Here is a 15,768-nt window from a genome sequence, read left to right as displayed (position 1 = left end):
GCAGGCCAGAGACGGTGAGAAGGAGACAGACAGCTTGTAGGAAAATTAAAGGGGGATTCGCAATGCTTAGTATGGCAACTAGGTGAATGCTGGTCAAGGCTGGCATAGCAGGTGGACCACCGTAGAAATGCTGGTTGACCAAGGAATTCTCGCTGAGAAGATATTTTGAAGAAAGTTTTTTGTACATCCATTAAAAGCCAGTGGGGTTCAATGTTGTCTGGTGTTCGAAATATCTGAATAAAAAAGTCATGTAGGTTTGCAATAAAATGATAATGGCTTCCAGTTGACTATTCCTTTAAGCTAGTTAGCAAGTCTCCTATGGACACCACCATCTTAAGCTAGGAAAGAGTCATTTTCTAAAAAAATTTAAATGCATGTACTTTTTAACCACAAATGCTTGTCTTGCACTAGCTCTGCGATGCGCATACACGACTTCACGCATTACATAATCACGTTGAAAGGTCACCTGTGACGTACACAGAAGTACCGACCCAGTGTTTACAAAGCAAACGTGCAAAGACTACGTTAAACACCCGTTACAAAAAAAAGGTAAAACAACGAAATCGGACAAGTTTGAAGTTGGTGATTACGTAATGGATTGAGTCGTTGGACGTGCATCGCAGAGCTAGTGCAGGTGGTCAAAAAGATTTTTTTTTTTTTTTTTTTTTTTTCAATCGTTTCGCCAGATAAGACTCTTATTCCTCGGCTGAGATAATGTAGAGCCCTTTAAAGCTGCATTGAAACTGCAATTCAAACCATTGGTCCCCATTGAAGTCCACTATATGGAGAAAAATTCTCGAATGTTTTCCTCAAAAATCTTAATTTCTTTGCGACTGAAGAAAGAAAAACATGAACATCTTGGATGACATGGGGGTGAATAAATTATCAGGGAATTTTAATTCTGGAGTGAACTAATCCTTTAAGTATGAAAACATTGCATTCAGTTCACACTTAAGTATCTTCTTTTAAAATATATTACTTCCGTAATAAGTACTCTTTTAAAAGTATACTAAAGTGTGCTTCTTTCACAAGGGTTATAGCACTGAGCAATGTGGCATATTTAGACACAAGACGCTAAAGTAAAAACACATCTAAATTAATGGGCTGAATATCAAGTCCATATCAGCAGACCACTGGAATGCAAATTGAATTTCTGAATACCTGACATTCGGAATGTGGTGCTGTGAATCACATGAGCTTTAAATTCCAGTCAAAATTCCAAGACTGATCACAGGACACAGTGCTGTGGGAGGGACGTGATGGGGATCTGTGATCTGTGAAGTTGAGGTGCAGTGCGGTTATTCCAAGTCTCCTGTGACTCTCAATTGCAGTGCTGTCACTCCAGTTTGTGTCCAAACAGCATAATAAGGGGTCATTACGAGACCAGAGTGGAAAATAATGGACGAGTCATTAAAGCCGGGGTGGAAACGATATCTCTCCACATTGTGAGGGGACAGGTAGACTATTGCCCTGAGGAGATTACCGTAATGAGGTAGAGTGTCTCTGCCAAAGGCTGCGTTCACACAGACAGTGTTTGGACTGATAACCATTTTCATTAGCAGGTGTGACTCTCAAGTCGTTATATTAAAACAACAGTTTGCAAAAGCAGCTTGAATTCTGTATGATTAACATGTCAAGCTCATTTTCTATAAAAAAAAATAAAAAAACACGGGACAAGTAGCCATGAAGTATGATTCCATTCACACAGTGCAGTGTATTCAAGTTTGAGATATGATGACATTATATACTTTTGTAAAGAAAGTTGTTATAAATTACCATGCTTTCATTTATATAAATGTGTATAATATACATAAAATACATAAAATATAATCTGTCTGTCACGGATGGTTGCAGGAAGGCAGACGGAGACGAGGATATATTTCCAACATGAAGGTTTAATGATAATTAAATACAGGAGAGCAGAACAGGCAGATACTCACACTAAATATTACAGAGATCGGACAAAGACTGACTGAACAGACGGAACTACAAACACAGATGACACTGATTAACAGAACTCAAGTGATACAGATGATGATCATGTTGATTAATTAAACACAGGTGATACAGATGAACTGATAATGACAGAGAAGACGACACGTGACGTGATGACCGGAAGACAAGTCCAATGAAAACAAACTAAACCGAACACAACTGTGACACTGTCATAGTTTAACGTGACTGAGAAACGTCTGTCTCTTCGTTAGATTTATTTTGATCAAAAATACAGCAAAGAAAACAGTAAAACTGGACAATATTATTACAATTTAAAATAACTGTTTTCTGTTTGAATATATTTTAAAATGTAATATATTCCTGTGATGGCTAAACTGAATTTTCAGCACCATTAATATATTCTTCAGTCACATGGTCCTTCAGACATGCTGATTTTCAGCTCAATGTGCGTTCTTATGATAACAATAAGAAATGCTTTTTATTATCAATGTTGAAAACAGCTGGGCTATTTGTGAAAAACCTGATAAATTTTTTCAGGATTATTTGATGAATAGAAAGTTCAAAGAACAGCATTTATTTAAATTTTAGGCAACATTTTTATTCAGGTTCCAATTCTCTCTAATAACTAGTTGCTTATTATCATGCATATTACTAGGATATTGTCTGTTTATTAGTACTTATAAAGCACATATTAATGCCTTATTCTGCATGACCAGATTAAAAATCCCTTAATCATACCCAATACCTAAACTTAAAGGCCGTGTTGTAGGGTTAATTTTTCAACAAATTTGTGCAATTTGTTCATTGGTAATAAACATTTAAACTGTTATCCATTGTATTTTATGTTGTTGGGTATAATAAAACGGAATATAATACAAAAAGTAGGTACTATCTTACAGCGGTTTGCAACGATACTCCTTTTCCCCACAATGCATTGCATTACGTCACCTTGGGGAGAGAATTTACCAAAGCCCACCTTGAGAACATTGAGAGTGACTAGAGAGACGAGTAGACGAGAGTATTCAGATAGCGCAGATTATAGATAAATAGATAAATACATAGATAAAGATAGATAGATAGATAGATAGATAGATAGATAGATAGATAGATAGATAGATAGATAGATAGATAGATAGATAGATAGATAGATAGATAGATAGATAGATAGATAGACAGATATAGATAGATAGGCTAGTATATGCAGCAGCTGCACATCCAATGGCGCGGGTACCTCTGATGAGCGACCAACTCTACGTTGTCAATCTACCTACTATATATTTCTATCTATTTATCTATCTAGCTGCTAGCTATTTATGCTAATGTGTAGCTATCTGGCTGTCTGCCTATCTCTCTCTATACCGCCCACACAAGCACCTGCCAAACACAGCAACAGACATGCGGCGGCTACGTTTGCAACAAAATTTTCACCGGAGGAAGAGATAAACGCTTAGAAACGCCCATATAGCTAGCATGATGCCTTCTATTTATAGATGACAAAGACAAAGTTTACCGGTACTACGACACTATGACAAAGGCTACCGGTACTTAACTGAACTAACGTCATGATCACTGCCACTTGATATAAAGAAAACGTTGATTTTTCACTCGGTGCTTTTCAATGACAGTAAAAAAAAATTATGTGTCATTATTGTGCACTGCTGCTCGTAGACTAGCTCCAGTGCTCATTGTTGCGTTGCTAAATGATAGCAACTCACCAGGACACTTCACCAACTCTCCACTCATTCTCCTCGGACCATGCATTTAATTGGCTTTGACGGCCATCAGTTCTTGGCAATTCCTCATTTGCCCTCTCACGTCTGGCAGGTTCGAAATTATACGGCAGCGAGCCATCATACATGTTGGCTCTTGCCACCTCTTCCTCATCCCAGTCAGTCGCCATAGTTCTAATCCTAATACTAGGCTGAGGCTACCTTTCCTCCACTTCTCCCCAACGTGACGTCATCACCGAGTTGTGTAAAAAAAACGTTAATACCAAAAGCGTAAAAAAATGGTCTTTAAGACCGTTTTTGAGACATTTTAAAAATGATATACATATCTTGAGTGATTTATGTACCCATTAATCGACAGTGGTGGTTAACTTGCAACATGGGCTTTAACAACTACCTTACTAATTATTAATAAGCAGTCATTGGGAATGTATTGAAGCAAAAGTCATAGTTATTAGTTAGTTAATAGTGAGGACCCTTAACTAAATTGTGTACAATTTACTGTGCTTTTGATTGATGTTTTATTTAATGCATCCTTGCTTAAATAATAAAGTATTCATTTTTTAAACAGTAATGCATGAAGTGTATTTGATCAAGAGTGTATTTTGATCAAATATGTGCACAGAGTGTATTTGATCAAAGCCAAAGAAAAAAAATCGAATTGGTCTGGAGAAACTTTGGTAACACTTTACAATACGGGTGCACTAATATGCATTCATTCATACTTGACTAATGCACAGATAATCATGAGTTAATGTATGACTCATGAAGAACTAAACCATTAATTAATTATTACTGCATCAGCAACTAATAAAGAGTCTATATGATTAATATATTAAAGGAGTCATAATGTGCAATTTTCACTTTTCCATGAGAATCAATGTATGTTATGGTTGACTAACGATTATACATTGGCCGGGATGCCGATATTCAAAAGTGAAGCGTTTGTTTACCACAGGGTTCTTAAACTAGCCAACGTGCACGCGCACTCAAATACGAGATTTCAATTTCTCCCCCGACTTGACGTCAAGACGGGGCCGGATATACCATATATGGACACCGCAGAGGAGGCCCGCCCTGCCCCTCTCCCCATCATATTAAGTCAAGAAAGATGCAGAAACGTAGTGCACACGTGAGTTGCTCTGTGGTTGACTGTCATAATCCACATTCTAATGTTTTTTCTTTACCCAAAACTGACCAAACTACAAGGGACAAGTGGATGAAATTTATTTTAATGACGCTGTTCCAACAACCATCTCAACTTGCTCAACGTTAGGTGTCTGCGCTAAACATTTCACAAAAGAATCGTTTACAAATTTGGGGCAATAACAGGCGAAGTTGGCATCGAAGCTACGTTTGGAAAAAGGTGCCATTCCAACAATCAGGGACTTGCCTGAATTTGAAACGGTAAGACTGTTTTTATTACTATATTTTGTGTAACAAACAGCAGCTAACTACTAATGCGGTTAATGTATGTGATTTAAACACGGGGAATGGACTCTACGAATGCTAGCCACATCTTTCCACTTTGTTTTACACTACAGTAACGTTAGTTACGGTACAGGGGTCCATGCTCAGTGCCTAAAACCGTTTGCTAAATGTAATTCTGAAAACAATATACCACAAAACATTATTAGCCAAACTCATGCAAAACATGCATTCTGAAAAATAGCTTTCAGTTAGTGGGGCTTCTGTAAGAATGTATCTGGCAATGGTGTATTTTTTTCTTTTTGAATTGGTTGTGATTACAATTTCAATAGCAATAAGTATTGTCACATTAATTGAGCTATTGGAGTTAATGGAGTATTTTGTCTATGTCTTTGTACCGCTTGAAGTACTGAAACAAAAAATTTTGGCATATCACTCATAATTTTTTGGAATTTGTAATTGTTTTTTTTTTCTTTTCATTCTACCATTATTAGGCTAGCACATCTCATGCAGTGTCTGGTACCAGTACTGTTTTTCTAAATAAAGATCAGTACTAAATAAAGTAGACTACATCTCCGTTAATGTAATCTACATTAAATTAAAGCTAAACTTATGTGGGAGAAAATAGCAAAAAACGTTTTAGCTCGTTACTGATGTTAATGTATGTCTCAGTCAAAAAGATTGTCTTTACCATTCAGAGACATGTTGATGTAGACGTCCTTCAATTGACTGTTGTTCCTTTTCCGTTTCCAGCTCTGGTTCAGAGTCTGGCTCAAACATATACGGTTGAATCCCGTAGGTCGCGGCCAGGTCGGGTTCATTAACAACTTGCGCCATGATCTCTTTTTGGAATGATATGCTGAAGTTACCTGCGGTGTCAAGCCCCCTCCTTCCTGCCACCAATCAACGCGCCCCTCATTTGCATTATTAAACCGACCGTCCACGACAGCCAAAACCTCGCATCAGATCTCGCGAGACAATAATGCATTCAGAAATAAGGGTCAAACGAGCTCTGTGTTTATTTTTTTCCAATTTTTCTTTTTTAGAAGGGCATGAAATGACTATAATAGAGCGTGGGTATCAAAGTTAATACTACATTATGACTCCTTTAAGTAATACATGAATTGCTATCAATTAAACGTGTCATCATGTATTAATTCCTTAATAACATATTTTATTAACTAATAGTGTAAATTAATGTGTTAATTACCACAATTAGTCAAAGCTATGCACTTCAACTTCCAGTTGTCTGCTTTAATTAATCATTAGCTAATGATTTGCAAATCTATCATTATGTTATGACTTTACTTGTTGAGGCACATGACTATTAACTAATTGTTAAGTAATATGTAATTTTGGTTTTGACATCCACACTATGGATTTCAATTTCCCGCCTTCTACAACCGGGATTCACTGTGCCATATGAACTGCTGCATCCAATAGTTCATGGCACAGGAGAATTGTCAGGTTAAGCTTGAGCTCGAGGATTTAAAGGAAGAACACTGAGAATATGCGGCCGGGCTCTGCTATTTCATAACACTGTGTCTAGACTGGACCAAGACACTAGAACCCATTATAATCAGTGATACAACACTGGATGCGACACAATGCTACACGACACAACAAAACCCCGACAGTAAACTGATGCCACTCTATTTCTGACGTACTCCGAGCTCTTGCGCTACTTCTGTTATGAAGGACCAACGGACTTGCAATGGTCTGTCATGTCCAGTGTAAACAGCTGTAATGGTCTCGTCCAGTTTAAACACGGTGTAACAGGATTCTTGTGTCCTGATATTTGTGTGCGGCCCAACTTACCCATCCTTCAAACACTCTCTGACATTAAACTCACTGCATGTGCAACTGTCAAAACCCATAACCATAATGACATATCACTTAACAATTAGTTAATAGTCATGTTCCTCAACAAGTAAAGTCATAACATAATGATATATTTGCAAATCATTAGCTAATGATTAATTAAAGCAGACAACTGGAAGTTGAAGTGCATAGCTTTGACTAATTGTGGTAATTAACACATTAATTTACACTATTAGTTAATAAAATGTGTTATTAAGGAATTAATACATGATGAAACGTTTAATTAATAGCAATTCATTTATTACTTAATCTATTAATCATATAGACTCATTATTAGTTGCCGATGCAGTAATAATTAATTAATGGTTTAGTTCTTCATGAATCATACATTAACTCATGATTATCTGTGCATTAGTTAAGTATGAATTTAATGCTTATTAGTGCACCCGTATTGTAAAGTGTTACCGAAACTTTCCAGGTATGCATAGCAGAATCCAATCTCCAGTCAAACAATTCATCAGTCATCGGCATTAAAAAAAACAGTCAATCATCCCATCAGAAGGCCCGATTCTGTTAGTTACCTGCCATGACTGCTCCAATCCATCCAATCAATCCAATTAAAGAGTTGCCATGGCAAATAAAAGTCCAGCAGCTGGGGAGAGTCTTTTAACCTCATAATCAAACAACACATCTGTGTGCGGGCGTATTATGCAGCTATGCCAACACACGCTCTCAATCTAAGACACTTCACTGAGGAATACATTAGAGAGGAATAGAGGTCTGGCAAACAGACTTTACTCAGATCAGCTGCCCTGTCACTAAGCTAACTACACAGCAAGGACCTACAACAACTGCTTGGTTCCTCAAGGCTCTTCCTCACTGGAGAACATGAGTTTGTTTCAAAACCTAGCGAGCTAGTGCGCATTTTAAGACCTCCTAGGCATGCATCTGGTGCTAGAGCTTTTCTAGATAGGCTCCATAAGTAGGATGACTTCTAGGGTACCTTCTAGTGAAGGGCAGTCGACTCCAAGAGAGTCAATTCCTCGACTCTCAATAGCCCTAGTGTCGTAATCGACTCCCAGTATCGACTCCCAGTAAAGACGTGATGTGGTGAGTGCCTCAAACCAGTCAATTAGTTGTGATTGGTGCAAGAGACCAAATAATTCAATTACACATACCTCTTCTTTTTATTAAACATTTCAATAATAAAAGGATGTTCCACTTCTGTCTTCAAAATTAGCGAACGCTGGTATTTTCTATAGAACAACATTGACATTCATCATTTCAGTATAATGCCATCATCTGTCTAAATTAGACAGTAAAAGTATGCTGTATCAATAAAATGTATAGTGCTTTGTGTTGTACCGTTTAAAACTTTTTGGAGGGGAAAAATACATTAAGGTTGTAATAAGAACTGCTATCTTATATTTTTTAATCCTGACCCTATTTTGATTAAAAGTGAATAGAGTCGAGGAGTCGACTCCAACATTAGGGAAAAAACCCCGGAACCGAACACCCCAATACCTTCAAAAAGAAGCCAATCCCAGACTGCACATCACAATGTAAAAATGATGGTGGACAAAAAAAGTTATATTTAATTCAATATAAAGTGTTTATTTCATTCAACCTAATATAAAGTGTGACCAAATACACTTTTAAGATTTAAAGTACACTACAAGTGCACATTCAATACAATTAAGTACACTTCTTGTTTCGCAAGGGTCAATATGTATACCAATGCACTCTATTCAACATCATTGCATTCTGTCTAACTGTTTTTAAAGTGAGAACAAATCTTGTCTGAACAGACTCTCAGGAGGCAGCTGCCTATGTTCTGTTGGTAGACAGCAAGGAAGCTCACTAGGAGTTTTGTAACAGAGCTATATAATATTCAGAATATAAAAATGTGTAAGAATTTATGTGAGGAAATTACAATATCATGGTTTGAACACGCCTCATGTTTCTCTGAATTAGCCCCTGCTATTTGCAGCTGCGATGGGAAGAAATTGCCTGTAAAGAAGAAAAAAAAAAATGTACGCTCCGGTGAATAATGCTAAACAACAAACAACAGTCCCAGCCTTCAAGTAGAACAATACCATCATTAGATAACGGGCTGTTCTCTTTTCAGGACCGACCCTCGGGTTAATGAACGTATCAGCATCGCTTTATGCACCATTACATGGCTTTATCTTCCTACGGCGCTAATGCAATTCACGACAAAACTCAATGAAGAGACGTTCTGAAATAGCAGTCTACACCAGCCCTGAAACGCCTGTCATGACTATATCCCACAGGGCATGACAAATACTGAGGAACTCACTAGTGCAACTGAGCTTGGGGGTAAGCAGGCGTTTTCTGCCGTTTTTCAAGACCTTTGTGCTCTTGTGGAATATTGTCACCACTGAAAGTATCTGAACATGTTTGAAGTGGAATGAACATGAGCTGCCTCCAATATTTCCCTTTTAAAATAACATCACAGACAGGTGAATGTTACACTGCCCAGTGTGAAACCCAGTTCCCAGGAATTGTACAGAGGATATAAAGGTTCTGTAATTAAAAATGAATTTTAATGAGAATTTCATCTGAAAACTGACGTACAACACCTTGCTGTGCTTTGATCAAGAAAAAAGAGATATTCCTGAGCTGTAAAATCTGAATGCATGAGGAACATTCAAAACAGCTGATATGCACACATTTGCGACCGCATATCATCTGAAATTTATATAACTGTGCTCAGTTACTTGGCAACCATAAACAGCTTACAGTTGACCTAATGATTCTGATCATTAACTTGACTTCATTAATTTTCCATCATTTATGACATTTTTACAGTTATCCATGTTTTCACTGTTATGCTGTAGAGGGCGCTGTTATGGATCATAGGAAGAAAATAATGCATCTCCAGATCTAAAAAAGTTAAGAAAAAACTGAAACAAGCGATAGAAGTATTGCTTACGCACATGTAATCTAACACAATCATCAAACATTAAACAGGATGTACAGGTGAAACTCGAAAAATTAGAATATCATTCAAAGGTTATAATTTTGGTGATTATGGCTTACAGCTTATGAAAACCCCAAATTCAAAATCTCAGAAAATTAGAATATTACATGAAATCAATAAAAAAAAGATTTTTAAATACCGAAATGTCAGCCCTCTGAAAAGTATCATCATGCATATGTATATAGTTATATGCTAAATGTATTAGTTTCACCTTTTAATTTAAATTACTGAAATACATGAACTTTTGCACGATATTCTAATTTTTCGAGTTTCACCTGTAAATCAAAACTGCCTATGAAATGTTGACACAGGACGAGATATAGGATTGTGAAGCTTTGGGGGTGTTTGTGGACTCGATCTACTCTATTTATTTGTTTATCCTCATTCTGAATCTGGTCCAAATGTAGTCATTGACAATTTGAAAGAATTGAAAGAACTGAAATAGAAAGAACTGAGCCTCTACTTAAAAAACAAATTGTTTTCTTATTCCTTCTTTTTGATCAATATATTATTATATTTATATATTCGTTAACAAGGTCGGAAATGTATCTACAGAATCTAAACTGGGATTTAGGAAATACATTTTGCATATCTAAACTTGCGTTCTGGTGGAGTAAAAGAGTTAAAATGACAATAGCTACGCTCACATTTACCCAATTATTTGTTTATCATCAGGGTTGGTGTGTACAATTGGGGGTTACACTTTATTTCGATAGTCACTTTAGACATTCTACTAACTATAAGTAACTTTTCAACTACATGTCAACTAACTCTCATTAGAGTATTAGTAGGCTGTAGTAGACTGTCAGTAGACTGTTAGGTTATGGTTAGGTGTTAGGGTTCGGGTTAGAAGAACAAGTTGACTTGTAGTTGCTAAGTTACTTATAGTCAGTAGAATATCTGTTGGGGGACCAACAAAATAAATTGTTAGCATATATTAAGCAGACAGTCTACTAATACTCTAATGACAGTTAGTTGACATGTAGCTGCAAAGTTACTTATAGTTAGTAGAATGTCTAAAGTGGACTATCGAAATAAAGTGTTACCCAATTGGCATGTAAATGCTTTTCTGTCATGGCAACTCTCTGGGTGTTTGCTATGGTAATGGATATGACAATGTTGTTGATATGTTTGGCCTAGGTGAAATAGATCTGCTACGCTGTTGTTGTTATTGCTGCTGCAGAGCAAGTACAGGACTTTGCTACTGCCAATACAAACACTAAACACTGCTGTAAGCATGTAAGACTTGCTGCAGCGATACAATATAGCATACATGAATTACCTGTAGCAGATCTATGCAGGTGGAGCTGGGGAAGGTGGAGGGTTTCTGAAAGTGCACTGCAATTGCTACTGAAACAGCATGAACCAATCAGCTGTGCACTATAGAGAATGACTGATTTTTTCAGTTGGATTCAAAAATACCTCACGCACATTCACGGTGTCATGATGCACGTTTAGATAAATTTTACGTCATACTACCTTGTGTACGTTTATTTATATCCCACATTATTCAGGAGACTGAATAATTACGAAATATTTGCTTAAAAAATGGCAATTGCCCTCGTGGGAGCTCCAGTGACATAATCGCAGTGACTTTTTTCCAGTTCTGAACATGGTGACTGAAGGTTTTGTTTGAAATCCATGCAATGCACATTTAAAAAAATTTGTCAATTGGATTGGAACATTTAGAGTCCATATAAACAGAACATTCAGAATCTGAAATCAGATTGGATTCAATCTTGTTGATGAAATTTAGTGCATGCAAACATACCTATGACATTTACACAAGAGTTAAAGTTAAATCTTCACCAAGAGAATCATTTTATTGCTCAGAATTTGCTCGTTTTCAGCTTGGGAGATTTTTGTCTTTTTTAAACATTGCTTATGTCTGAAATGTTTCTTCTAAGACATATGGCATACAAACAGTAAGTGTATAGTGCACTGTAAAAAAAATATTTCTCCAAGTTGTAAATGAAATAAAAGATATATGTTTTACAAAATAAAAATATAATTTCAGTGTTTCTATTTTAAAATTTAATTCGAATCTGTTGCTTGTCATTTCTTTGTAATTATTTGTAATATTTACCAGCAATTCCTGAAGGATAATTGTTGAAATTGAAATTCTAGAGAAGATTTGAGATTACTGGTGTCTTGTTCTCAGGAGAAACATGTGAAGTCAGGAGAAAGATTCCATTTTCCATCTAGTTGATCTCATGCTGTCTAGGAGACAAAACTGAAATATTAAATTGATCTGGTTAGCAATTGCCCTACTTATAAAACCAACATGGCTGGTAGCCATGTTTTGGGAAACCAACTAATGACCATCTCTGACCAGATAATAACCAGCCTTGAGAAGCTAGAAACTACACATTTTGCTCCAAAATACATCTATTGTCTTAAACAAAATTGTCTTTCCTTCAGGCACAAAGGAAAGTGAACTTTGTGCATAGAGGTAAAATGATAAACCAAAATAATTATATCAAAAGTTAATAAAATTAAAACTGATTGACACCTCTCAGCTTCCAAACTCTGTCTATCAGTTACGGTGATGCATGTTTTTTTCTCTGACTATCTGAAGCAAGTGACTCGAGTCTGCTCAATTCATTGTCAGCATTGTAGTCCCCATCCTACATGAATCATAATTGGCTCTCACACAATTTCTCTTCCTTTTCCCTCTCCTCACCACTTTCAAATTCTCCTATACCTCCCAAGCGCAATTCCATCAGGTCCCGATGGCAAAATCAGATCAGCGCCCAATGGCCATTAGCTCCTCTATTTAAAGAGATCTATGCAGTTGTGAAGGCTGCTTAGAGTTAATTACGCTGCCTGTCTGTGTTTAGCCTGTGGCAATACTGCACTCCGATGGGAAGATTATTGAGTTTTATCGCTCTTCTAATGGAGAATCCCCCCCCCACCCCACTCGCCTCACGTCCATTCAGACCATACAGGGCTATAAACCGCCTCCGAAGCCTTAAAACCGACTTCTGCCCCGAACCGATAAGGGGCTGTAACAAAACACATTGATTTGGCCCATAAGGATTAAAAAGCAAAAGGCACCATCGTCCACCCAGAGTCGATGCAGTTTTATGACACAGTGCTAAAACTCAAATGGATGCATAGTGCTGGGAGGTTGAGTAAAGTTCACTGGGCCGTTAAGGCATAAAATGGTCAGTGACAGCTGGGGTGTGTCTGTGGATGTAAAGGCCACTATCTGCTGTATTATTTTGAATTATAATAGTCATACAACAGATAAATCAGGTAACTGTCACTCAAGTTGCCTTATTGACTGTTTCTCAGCTTTAAATGGAAAGCTGTAGGACAAGGGACTTTGTGAATGAATCCGAATTAGACGATGAAAGTCCCACAGGGCTAAAGCTTACTCTAAAGTAGCAGGAGCATCTAAATCCCTGGAGGTAGATAAAAACCCTCTAGATTTCAGCAACCAGACAGACGGCTTCAAAAGAAAACACACAATATACAGAACAGACCGAGTAATGCAAATTTCTCCTCCGTCCAAAACTCTCCTCTAACACAGTTCCCACAGGGCTAGGTAACATACAAACTGAATAATTTACAAGAAGAAATGAATAGTGTTACAAACAACAGGACATACAGTATATGACATTAAACCCTTTACTAGCTATCAGTCTTAAGAAGTTGACTGAAGGGTATGAGGGCTTTTATGATGTAGTTGAAACAGACCTATGGCCTCTCAAGTACTGCCACACAGTATGGCATAATATTTTGTGCAATATTCACAATGTACAGTATACTGTGCACAACATGTTTCGAATCTAAATTTTAAAAAATCCTATTTTTGCTGAGTCTAAGGTAGAATCAATTGTGTATTTCATAGACAAGGCATATTCACAAAGCACTGCATTCAAGCTCATGCGTATAGAGTATTGAGCCATTAGCAACATGCTAACACTAAATCAGTGCACTTCACTTGAGTAGCACTATTTGGATGATTGTATGTCTGTTTAGAGCATTCCAGATTTGGTCACTTATTAGTTTTTTGTTTCATTTAAGATCCAGTCTTGAAAGACAGCTGCCTATGTTGGCAGTAGAGACCGTAAGCAGGGTTGCCAGGTCTGTGCAAAAAAAGTAGCCCAATTGCCAGTCAAAAGTAGTCCAACAATTGCTGAATGCGTTTTTCTCCATGTAGCAGATGAATTCTCCACTGAATTTGTACATCTGGGGGTGTTGGAGCACCGAAATTGTACTTACGTGGGTGGAAATCAAAAAAAAAAAAAATCCGCGGCAACAACTTAAAAGTAGCCCAATTCCACGGAAAACCATAAACTTGGCAACGCAACACTGACAGTAAGCAAGCTCTCCAGGTTTTGGAACTGAGCTATGGAAAACCTGAAAAGCCTATAGACTACTGAAATCCCACAATGCAGAGGACTCAACTTGACATTCCATTTCCATTGTAAAATGTTTCCAACGTATCAACCGTGATCATATTTTTTTTTACCTATTTCTTGCCCAGACTGGCAGTAGATGAAAATACATAAATAAATAAAATTGCACAAAAACATATTTATCTCAGAGGCAATGACACCATTCACTGAATTAAACATGCAATGTAAAGAGGTCATGTGATTACAAGCATAAAGCCGTTGTGAACTGTTGTAAAAGGCATACTGTTTGAAACCAGGGTATCTACAGAATTTTTAAGTGTAATTTATTACTTTTAAGAACTTTTTTAAGACATGCACAAATAAAATGAACACCATGTGTCCATGCAGAACAAACCCAAACAGTCTCTGCATGTATCTCAGATTCTTGAACTTAATTAAACAAGGTGGAGCACACATTTATCTGCAAAACAGGATATGAATTAGAGGTTGATCAATATTGGATTTTACTGATACGATGTGTTTGAATAAAGGCATAAAAAGACTACTGTACCAATACCAGTAAAATTAATAGATAAATAGATAATACATAATTAATGTATTGAATATGTTAAATTATGTTCTTAGTCTTTTCTTTAATGTAATGGGGCATCCCTGATAGAAGCCACAAGAGTTTACATTGAATTAAATACAAAAATACCTAGAAAAAAAGACTTTATGCAGAATACGGGACTTTTATAAGCCCAAAATGCATAATGACTCTTATTTATTTTGAAATGTCAATGCTTTACAATTGAAACGGCTCATTCAAAAATATGAGGGAGATAAAATATGCACTCTTATAACTATATAAAACATATTACAATATAAACACCATAAAGTAAACATTGTCATAATTCATCAACAGTAGATTATGAGCAGTCGCTTGGCATTAATGTGTGGTATTTAGTGATTGCAACTGCACTGAAACACCAAGCCTGTAGAATGTTTAACAGAGTTGCGTTTTGATTTTAAACTTGTAGTGCTCACATTTATTTATATATCACAAATCTTGATTTTCTATCCCCAAAATTGTTAAGGACTCACCAGGACCCTGGTTTTAAAGACATTTAAAAAACAGTAGGCAGTATATAGTATACAAGCTAGTATTTGTTCTACCTGAGTTGTTCACATTCGAAATTATGCATTTCTATGGCAACACCATCAATGGGAAAATATAATCTGCAGTGGTCAGGTGGTACAGCAGCCACATGGTGCAAGTCGGAGCTCTCAGTAATTGAAATTATGAGTTCTACAAGGTTTTTACAAGTTGAAATCTCGTAATTACGGTAATTTCAACATTGTGTGAATGCAACTCTAGTATTTCCAAATATAGCCACACTCTTTTCCATTGCACTGGAGACAAACATGGAGGTTCTGTTTCATAAAGTATATCCAATATAGGGGTGTGACGGTTATTATATAACCG

General features: G+C 36.8%; 1 protein-coding gene across 3 annotated transcripts in view; it reads right to left on the bottom strand.

The window, feature by feature from the left end:
- large2 (LARGE xylosyl- and glucuronyltransferase 2) overlaps window positions 1–15,768 on the bottom strand; it is a 144,474-nt gene that overhangs the window by 56,645 nt on the left and 72,061 nt on the right. The gene's annotated exons all lie outside the window — the stretch shown is intronic.

This window comes from Siphateles boraxobius, unplaced genomic scaffold (assembly GCF_051911475.1).
Source record: "Siphateles boraxobius isolate OS27281-9 unplaced genomic scaffold, OSU_SipBor_1 30, whole genome shotgun sequence".
In the NCBI taxonomy this organism is placed as follows: Eukaryota; Metazoa; Chordata; class Actinopteri; order Cypriniformes; family Leuciscidae; genus Siphateles; species Siphateles boraxobius.
The sequence above is the reverse complement of the archived record's forward strand: the minus strand, read 5'-3'. Positions and strand labels throughout refer to the sequence as shown.